This window comes from Poromitra crassiceps (genome assembly GCF_964638095.1).
Source record: "Poromitra crassiceps genome assembly, chromosome: 14".
NCBI lineage: Eukaryota > Metazoa > Chordata > Actinopteri > Beryciformes > Melamphaidae > Poromitra > Poromitra crassiceps.
This window is the reverse complement of record NC_139633.1, coordinates 38,268,572-38,278,571: the sequence shown is the minus strand read 5'-3', so window position 1 is coordinate 38,278,571 and position 10,000 is coordinate 38,268,572.

Below are 10,000 nucleotides of genomic sequence, written 5' to 3'. Positions count from 1 at the left end.
CCTTCTATCTGTAGTCTATTTTCCTCTCCCAGCCTTCTATCTGTAGTCTATTTTCCACTCCCAGCCTTCTATCTGTAGTCTATTTTCCTCTCCCAGCCTTCTATCTGTAGTCTATTTTCCACTCCCAGCCTTCTATCTGTAGTCTATTTTCCTCTCCCAGCCTTCTATCTGTAGTCTATTTTCCACTCCCAGCCTTCTATCTGTAGTCTATTTTCCACTCCCAGCCTTCTATCTGTAGTCTATTTTCCACTCCCAGCCTTCTATCTGTAGTCTATTTTCCTCTCCCAGCCTTCTATCTGTAGTCTATTTTCCACTCCCAGCCTTCTATCTGTAGTCTATTTTCCTCTCCCAGCCTTCTATCTGTAGTCTATTTTCCACTCCCAGCCTTCTATCTGTAGTCTATTTTCCTCTCCCAGCCTTCTATCTGTAGTCTATTTTCCTCTCCTAGCCTTCTATCTGTAGTCTATTTTCCTCTCCCAGCCTTCTATCTGTAGTCTATTTTCCTCTCCCAGCCTTCTATCTGTAGTCTATTTTCCTCTCCGAGCCTTCTATCTGTAGTCTATTTTCCTCTCCCAGCCTTCTATCTGTAGTCTATTTTCCTCTCCCGGCCTTCTATCTGTAGTCTATTTTCCACTCCCGGCCTTCTATCTGTAGTCTATTTTCCACTCCCGGCCTTCTATCTGTAGTCTATTTTCCACTCCCAGCCTTCTATCTGTAGTCTATTTTCCTCTCCCAGCCTTCTATCTGTAGTCTATTTTCCTCTCCCAGCCTTCTATCTGTAGTCTATTTTCCTCTCCCAGCCTTCTATCTGTAGTCTATTTTCCACTCCCAGCCTTCTATCTGTAGTCTATTTTCCACTCCCAGCCTTCTATCTGTAGTCTATTTTCCTCTCCCATGCTTCTATCTGTAGTCTATTTTCCTCTCCCAGCCTTCTATCTGTAGTCTATTTTCCACTCCCAGCCTTCTATCTGTAGTCTATTTTCCACTCCCAGCATTCTATCTGTAGTCTATTTTCCACTCCCGGCCTTCTATCTGTAGTCTATTTTCCACTCCCAGCCTTCTATCTGTAGTCTATTTTCCACTCCCAGCCTTCTATCTGTAGTCTATTTTCCACTCCCAGCATTCTATCTGTAGTCTATTTTCCACTCCCGGCCTTCTATCTGTAGTCTATTTTCCACTCCCAGCCTTCTATCTGTAGTCTATTTTCCTCTCCCATGCTTCTATCTATCTGTAGTCTATTTTCCTCTCCCAGCCTTCTATCTGTAGTCTATTTTCCACTCCCAGCCTTCTATCTGTAGTCTATTTTCCACTCCCAGCCTTCTATCTGTAGTCTATTTTCCACTCCCAGCCTTCTATCTGTAGTCTATTTTCCTCTCCCAGCCTTCTATCTGTAGTCTATTTTCCTCTCCCAGCCTTCTATCTGTAGTCTATTTTCCACTCCCAGCCTTCTATCTGTAGTCTATTTTCCACTCCCAGCCTTCTATCTGTAGTCTATTTTCCACTCCCAGCCTTCTATCTGTAGTCTATTTTCCTCTCCCAGCCTTCTATCTGTAGTCTATTTTCCGCTCCCAGCCTTCTATCTGTAGTCTATTTTCCACTCCCAGCCTTCTATCTGTAGTCTATTTTCCTCTCCCAGCCTTCTATCTGTAGTCTATTTTCCACTCCCAGCCTTCTATCTGTAGTCTATTTTCCACTCCCAGCCTTCTATCTGTAGTCTATTTTCCTCTCCCAGCCTTCTATCTGTAGTCTATTTTCCACTCCCAGCCTTCTATCTGTAGTCTATTTTCCTCTCCCAGCCTTCTATCTGTAGTCTATTTTCCACTCCCAGCCTTCTATCTGTAGTCTATTTTCCACTCCCAGCCTTCTATCTGTAGTCTATTTTCCACTCCCAGCCTTCTATCTGTAGTCTATTTTCCTCTCCCAGCCTTCTATCTGTAGTCTATTTTCCACTCCCAGCCTTCTATCTGTAGTCTATTTTCCACTCCCAGCCTTCTATCTGTAGTCTATTTTCCTCTCCCAGCCTTCTATCTGTAGTCTATTTTCCACTCCCAGCCTTCTATCTGTAGTCTATTTTCCTCTCCCAGCCTTCTATCTGTAGTCTATTTTCCACGCCTAGCCTTCTATCTGTAGTCTATTTTCCTCTCCCAGCCTTCTATCTGTAGTCTATTTTCCACTCCCAGCCTTCTATCTGTAGTCTATTTTCCACTCCCAGCCTTCTATCTGTAGTCTATTTCCACTCCCAGCCTTCTATCTGTAGTCTATTTTCCTCTCCCAGCCTTCTATCTGTAGTCTATTTTCCTCTCCCAGCCTTCTATCTGTAGTCTATTTTCCACTCCCAGCCTTCTATCTGTAGTCTATTTTCCACTCCCAGCCTTCTATCTGTAGTCTATGTTCCACTCCCAGCCTTCTATCTGTAGTCTATTTTCCACTCCCAGCCTTCTATCTGCAGTCTATTGGGGTCTGGCTTCCTGTAAACAACTCCTCTCAGATAGAAATCACTGCAGAGGGAGTCAGAAATGTATTCACTTTCTGAATCACCTTCTGGCACAATCTAAAATCTTTCAAATAGACTTCACATCCCGACCCGGGGACTGCAGGTAAGCCCCACCCAAAGAGGCTCGTTTACTCTCTCTAAGAAGGTATAAATCACAAACAAACAAAAAATCACAAAATTGCCTGCAATGTTGTGATTTTGTCTTTTACGTTATCTTCTTTTTATCTCTGAATATTGATATGTGCGCTACGCTGCATAATTGCTAAGACAAATTCATCGTCTGTAAGTTTGCATATTGTGGCAATGAAGGGATTGTCATTCTCTCATTCATTCATTCATTCTCATGTGAATCACAGAAGAATCCCGTTGAAACATTCAGAGAGAGAAGGCAAGAGCGAGAGGAAGGGGAGTCCACTTCTATGTCTTAATGGAATCCAGCAGAGTCAGCTATTCACCAGCTATTCACCTTATGTAGCCCCGCCCACTTGACCCGGTTGTGTTACGACTTCCTGTTCAAAACGTCGTCTGTTTTACCTGCTCAGACCCAGTGGCTCTTACACACCTTCATTCCCCTCAGCAGTGTGTTTTACCTGCTCAGACCCAGTGGCTCTTACACACCTTCATTCCTCTCAGCAGTGTGTTTTACCTGCTCAGACCCAGTGGCTCTTACACACCTTCATTCCTCTCAGCAGTGTGTTTTACCTGCTCAGACCCAGTGGCTCTTACACACCTTCATTCCCCTCAGCAGTGTGTTTTACCTGCTCAGACCCAGTGGCTCTTACACACCTTCATTCCTCTCAGCAGTGTGTTTTACCTGCTCAGACCCAGTGGCTCTTACACACCTTCATTCCTCTCAGCAGTGTGTTTTACCTGCTCAGACCCAGTGGCTCTTACACACCTTCATTCCCCTCAGCAGTGTGTTTTACCTGCTCAGACCCAGTGGCTCTTACACACCTTCATTCCTCTCAGCAGTGTGTTTTACCTGCTCAGACCCAGTGGCTCTTACACACCTTCATTCCCCTCAGCAGTGTGTTTTACCTGCTCAGACCCAGTGGCACTTACACACCTTCATTCCTCTCAGCAGTGTGTTTTACCTGCTCAGACCCAGTGGCTCTTACACACCTTCATTCCTCTCAGCAGTGTGTTTTACCTGCTCAGACCCAGTGGCTCTTACACACCTTCATTCCCCTCAGCAGTGTGTTTTACCTGCTCAGACCCAGTGGCTCTTACACACCTTCATTCCCCTCAGCAGTGTGTTTTACCTGCTCAGACCCAGTGGCTCTTACACACCTTCATTCCCCTCAGCAGTGTGTTTTACCTGCTCAGACCCAGTGGCTCTTACACACCTTCATTCCTCTCAGCAGTGTGTTTTACCTGCTCAGACCCAGTGGCTCTTACACACCTTCATTCCCCTCAGCAGTGTGTTTTACCTGCTCAGACCCAGTGGCACTTACACACCTTCATTCCTCTCAGCAGTGTGTTTTACCTGCTCAGACCCAGTGGCTCTTACACACCTTCATTCCTCTCAGCAGTGTGTTTTACCTGCTCAGACCCAGTGGCTCTTACACACCTTCATTCCTCTCAGCAGTGTGTTTTACCTGCTCAGACCCAGTGGCTCTTACACACCTTCATTCCTCTCAGCAGTGTGTTTTACCTGCTCAGACCCAGTGGCTCTTACACACCTTCATTCCCCTCAGCAGTGTGTTTTACCTGCTCAGACCCAGTGGCTCTTACACACCTTCATTCCCCTCAGCAGTGTGTTTTACCTGCTCAGACCCAGTGGCTCTTACACACCTTCATTCCTCTCAGCAGTGTGTTTTACCTGCTCAGACCCAGTGGCTCTTACACACCTTCATTCCTCTCAGCAGTGTGTTTTACCTGCTCAGACCCAGTGGCTCTTACACACCTTCATTCCCCTCAGCAGTGTGTTTTACCTGCTCAGACCCAGTGGCTCTTACACACCTTCATTCCCCTCAGCAGTGTGTTTTACCTGCTCAGACCCAGTGGCTCTTACACACCTTAATTCCCCTCAGCAGTGTGTTTTACCTGCTCAGACCCAGTGGCTCTTACACACCTTAATTCCCCTCAGCAGTGTTGGCCACAGTTGACACAAATGAACACTATAGAGAGGCAAAGAGACGCCTACTTCCTGCTTCGGCACCATTTATTTTCCCATAGACATTTCGTAAAATGCTTATAAAAATAGTTGTGTGTTCAAACAAAACGGTTCAGATAGATTCAGAAACAGGAGAGATCGCGTAACATTTCATTCGGACCAAAACGTAAAATAATTCGGGTTTAAAGAAAATATTTTTTCAATGTTTTTTTTTGGTCCGAGTGAAATGTTCTATGGTCTCTCCCGATTCGAATATAGCTGAACCGTTTGCTTTGACCAAGTACAACTATTTTTACAAGCATGCTACGAAATGTCTATGGGGAAATAAATTGCAGAAGAAAATCTCTGGTACAGTGCTGAAAGCAGGAAGTGACGTTCCACTTTGGCTCTCTGTTGTACTGTACTGTCACAGGAAGTGTCAACACAACAGGAAGTCATTGGCTGACCCCTGCGTCGGAACATAAGGTGAATAGCCGGCATTTGGCCGGTATCACGCGCAGTGAGCCGGCAGATTAAAACGTCAACAGCCACAGTGACCAGTTGGAAATATGCCCAATAAATAAATAAATTAATTAACAGCATATTAAATAGCCTACTCTTGTTTGACCTGAATGCAACCTTGAGTGCCAGCCACTTTTGGAAAACGGATGCTCCCAGTGCCAGCCCTTTCAGAGCGTTTTCAGTGATTTCTCGAGGCCCACAGAATATTGTGTGATATTACTATGTAAACACCGAACACGCACAAAGAACGATGAGACTCTATTGTATCATCAGCAAAAAAAAGTTTATTGATATCATTTTCCGTTCTTTAGTTATCAGCCGGAGAAGATAGGTTGTTTTCACCAAAAACAGACGTTTCAAATTAGAAGCTGAGATAATGAGCCTTTTGTGAAATGAAGCATTTCAAGCAAATCACTGACTCTGAAGCTAATATTTTCTGACCTGAAACATCTGAACAGTAATTTCCTTCAATAAAACAGCACCCCCACCTCCCTCAACTGCAAACTCCTCCTCAGTGGGAGTGTCTCTGGTGGCTCTGCTCGCTCTGCTGCGTGTGTCAGGCGAGTCTCTGCTGCCTGCGGATCCACGTTCGATGGCGGCCGCTCGTCGGGGGAGTCTGGATCGGGCTCGCTCGTTTCTGGGGTTTCGGTTGTGAGCTGGGATGAAGCTGCGTCCGATTCTGGGCTTTCTGGGCTTTCTGCTGTGCATTTCAAAGTGCGCTGTACCCAGAGTCTATTTTCGGAGCGCCCCGCCGTTGTGCGCCGGCTCCCAGCGCGACACCGAAAAGCCAAACCATTCTCATGAGAATGGTTTCAACACGGCTTTTTCTGCTGTTTTTCCTCACCTTTCTCAAATCTGGAGAGCACTGTCGCCACCTAATGGGTCCGTAAAATAGCTTATACACATTCAAAATCCCCCATACTTTCACAGGAGATGCATCAGGCTTTGATCCACGTCCCACCGTCAAAAAACGCGATTGACGTCTTTAGACGTCATTGGCACTCTATGTTACTATTTGAATTGACGTCTTTAGACGTCATTGGCACTCAATGAGTTAATAGCATTCAATAGGCTATCCTAATCTTGCGTGACCTATAAGATATGTTGCCATGGACGACTGCAGAGTCCAGCTGATTAGGCTACCGCTTCGCAAACGAGCAGAGACCCAGATAATTAATTTGAATTGCATCAGGGCTAATACAAGGCAATGTCCGGGAGATATTGGCTCATAATAAGTGTCTGCAAATGCAGATAGATAGTGATGTCTGTTGTCTGCATGTTGTCTGTGTTTCAGTAACGAAAGTGTCCTTACCGAGAATGGCATGCATGCCTGCGTTAAATGCAGACCAATTCAATATTCTTGCTGCAAAGTCGGCCTCTTAATGACAACACTTGAATAAAGATCGAGTAAAGGCTATAAAGAATAGACTATGGAGAAATAAATGGATTCTAAATATTTATTTAGCAAACAATTTATATATATATATATATATATATATATATACATGGCCGGTATTCTGGAATGTTACCACCAGAACAAATATTTGTTGAGCGCCTCTGAGGCACAGATACAAAGAAAATACAAATGCAAGGTTTTGTTTTGGGGGTTGTTTCACTGGAGGGAGCGGAGGCGGAGGCGGACACGGTAAATGTGTACTGACTGGCTGTTAAACAAGCCGCCATGATCTGACATTTACAATAGCCATGAGAAGAGGCTCTCGCTGTAGTGAGTGTGGAAGGTGTGGGAGGGATGCAGAGAGCAGTTCAGTTAGCTCGTCTTGTAACGCTCAGAGGAAGGTGGGGGAGGGATGCAGAGAGCAGTTCAGTTATAGCTCGTCTTGTAACGCTCAGAGGAAGGTGGGGGAGGGATGCAGAGCGCAGTTCAGTTATAGCTCGTCTTGTAACGCTCAGAGGAAGGTGGGGGAGGGATGCAGAGAGCAGTTCAGTTAGCTCGTCTTGTAACGCTCAGAGGAAGGTGGGGGAGGGATGCAGAGAGCAGTTCAGTTAGCTCGTCTTGTAACGCTCAGAGGAAGGTGGGGGAGGGATGCAGAGAGCAGTTCAGTTATAGCTCGTCTTGTAACGCTCAGAGGAAGGTGGGGGAGGGATGCAGAGCGCAGTTCAGTTATAGCTCGTCTTGTAACGCTCAGAGGAAGGTGGGGGAGGGATGCAGAGAGCAGTTCAGTTAGCTCGTCTTGTAACGCTCAGAGGAAGGTGGGGGAGGGATGCAGAGCGCAGTTCAGTTATAGCTCGTCTTGTAACGCTCAGAGGAAGGTGGGGGAGGGATGCAGAGAGCAGTTCAGTTAGCTCGTCTTGTAACGCTCAGAGGAAGGTGGGGGAGGGATGCAGAGAGCAGTTCAGTTAGCTCGTCTTGTAACGCTCAGAGGAAGGTGGGGGAGGGATGCAGAGAGCAGTTCAGTTAGCTCGTCTTGTAACGCTCAGAGGAAGGTGTGGGAGGGATGCAGAGTGCAGTTCAGTTAGCTCGTCTTGTAACGCTCAGAGGAAGGTGGGGGAGGGATGCAGAGAGCAGTTCAGTTAGCTCGTCTTGTAACGCTCAGAGGAAGGTGGGGGAGGGATGCAGAGCGCAGTTCAGTTATAGCTCGTCTTGTAACGCTCAGAGGAAGGTGGGGGAGGGATGCAGAGAGCAGTTCAGTTAGCTCGTCTTGTAACGCTCAGAGGAAGGTGGGGGAGGGATGCAGAGAGCAGTTCAGTTAGCTCGTCTTGTAACGCTCAGAGGAAGGTGGGGGAGGGATGCAGAGAGCAGTTCAGTTAGCTCGTCTTGTAACGCTCAGAGGAAGGTGTGGGAGGGATGCAGAGCGCAGTTCAGTTAGCTCGTCTTGTAACGCTCAGAGGAAGGTGGGGGAGGGATGCAGAGAGCAGTTCAGTTAGCTCGTCTTGTAACGCTCAGAGGAAGGTGGGGGAGGGATGCAGAGAGCAGTTCAGTTAGCTTGTCTTGTAACGCTCAGAGGAAGGTGGGGGAGGGATGCAGAGAGCAGTTCAGTTAGCTTGTCTTGTAACGCTCAGAGGAAGGTGGGGGAGGGATGCAGAGAGCAGTTCAGTTAGCTTGTCTTGTAACGCTCAGAGGAAGGTGGGGGAGGGATGCAGAGAGCAGTTCAGTTAGCTTGTCTTGTAACGCTCAGAGGAAGGTGGGGGAGGGATGCAGAGAGCAGTTCAGTTAGCTCGTCTTGTAACGCTCAGAGGAAGGTGTGGGAGGGATGCAGAGAGCAGTTCAGTTAGCTCGTCTTGTAACGCTCAGAGGAAGGTGGGGGAGGGATGCAGAGAGCAGTTCAGTTATAGCTCGTCTTGTAACGCTCAGAGGAAGGTGGGGGAGGGATGCAGAGCGCAGTTCAGTTATAGCTCGTCTTGTAACGCTCAGAGGAAGGTGGGGGAGGGATGCAGAGAGCAGTTCAGTTAGCTCGTCTTGTAACGCTCAGAGGAAGGTGGGGGAGGGATGCAGAGAGCAGTTCAGTTAGCTCGTCTTGTAACGCTCAGAGGAAGGTGGGGGAGGGATGCAGAGAGCAGTTCAGTTATAGCTCGTCTTGTAACGCTCAGAGGAAGGTGGGGGAGGGATGCAGAGCGCAGTTCAGTTATAGCTCGTCTTGTAACGCTCAGAGGAAGGTGGGGGAGGGATGCAGAGAGCAGTTCAGTTAGCTCGTCTTGTAACGCTCAGAGGAAGGTGGGGGAGGGATGCAGAGCGCAGTTCAGTTATAGCTCGTCTTGTAACGCTCAGAGGAAGGTGGGGGAGGGATGCAGAGAGCAGTTCAGTTAGCTCGTCTTGTAACGCTCAGAGGAAGGTGGGGGAGGGATGCAGAGAGCAGTTCAGTTAGCTCGTCTTGTAACGCTCAGAGGAAGGTGGGGGAGGGATGCAGAGCGCAGTTCAGTTATAGCTCGTCTTGTAACGCTCAGAGGAAGGTGGGGGAGGGATGCAGAGAGCAGTTCAGTTAGCTCGTCTTGTAACGCTCAGAGGAAGGTGGGGGAGGGATGCAGAGAGCAGTTCAGTTAGCTCGTCTTGTAACGCTCAGAGGAAGGTGGGGGAGGGATGCAGAGAGCAGTTCAGTTAGCTCGTCTTGTAACGCTCAGAGGAAGGTGTGGGAGGGATGCAGAGCGCAGTTCAGTTAGCTCGTCTTGTAACGCTCAGAGGAAGGTGGGGGAGGGATGCAGAGAGCAGTTCAGTTAGCTCGTCTTGTAACGCTCAGAGGAAGGTGGGGGAGGGATGCAGAGAGCAGTTCAGTTAGCTTGTCTTGTAACGCTCAGAGGAAGGTGGGGGAGGGATGCAGAGAGCAGTTCAGTTAGCTTGTCTTGTAACGCTCAGAGGAAGGTGGGGGAGGGATGCAGAGAGCAGTTCAGTTAGCTTGTCTTGTAACGCTCAGAGGAAGGTGGGGGAGGGATGCAGAGAGCAGTTCAGTTAGCTTGTCTTGTAACGCTCAGAGGAAGGTGGGGGAGGGATGCAGAGAGCAGTTCAGTTAGCTTGTCTTGTAACGCTCAGAGGAAGGTGGGGGAGGGATGCAGAGAGCAGTTCAGTTAGCTCGTCTTGTAACGCTCAGAGGAAGGTGGGGGAGGGATGCAGAGAGCAGTTCAGTTAGCTCGTCTTGTAACGCTCAGAGGAAGGTGGGGGAGGGATGCAGAGAGCAGTTCAGTTATAGCTCGTCTTGTAACGCTCAGAGGAAGGTGGGGGAGGGATGCAGAGAGCAGTTCAGTTAGCTCGTCTTGTAACGCTCAGAGGAAGGTGGGGGAGGGATGCAGAGAGCAGTTCAGTTAGCTCGTCTTGTAACGCTCAGAGGAAGGTGGGGGAGGGATGCAGAGAGCAGTTCAGTTAGCTCGTCTTGTAACACTCAGAGGAAGGTGGGGGAGGGATGCAGAGAGCAGTTCAGTTAGCTCGTCTTGTAACGCTC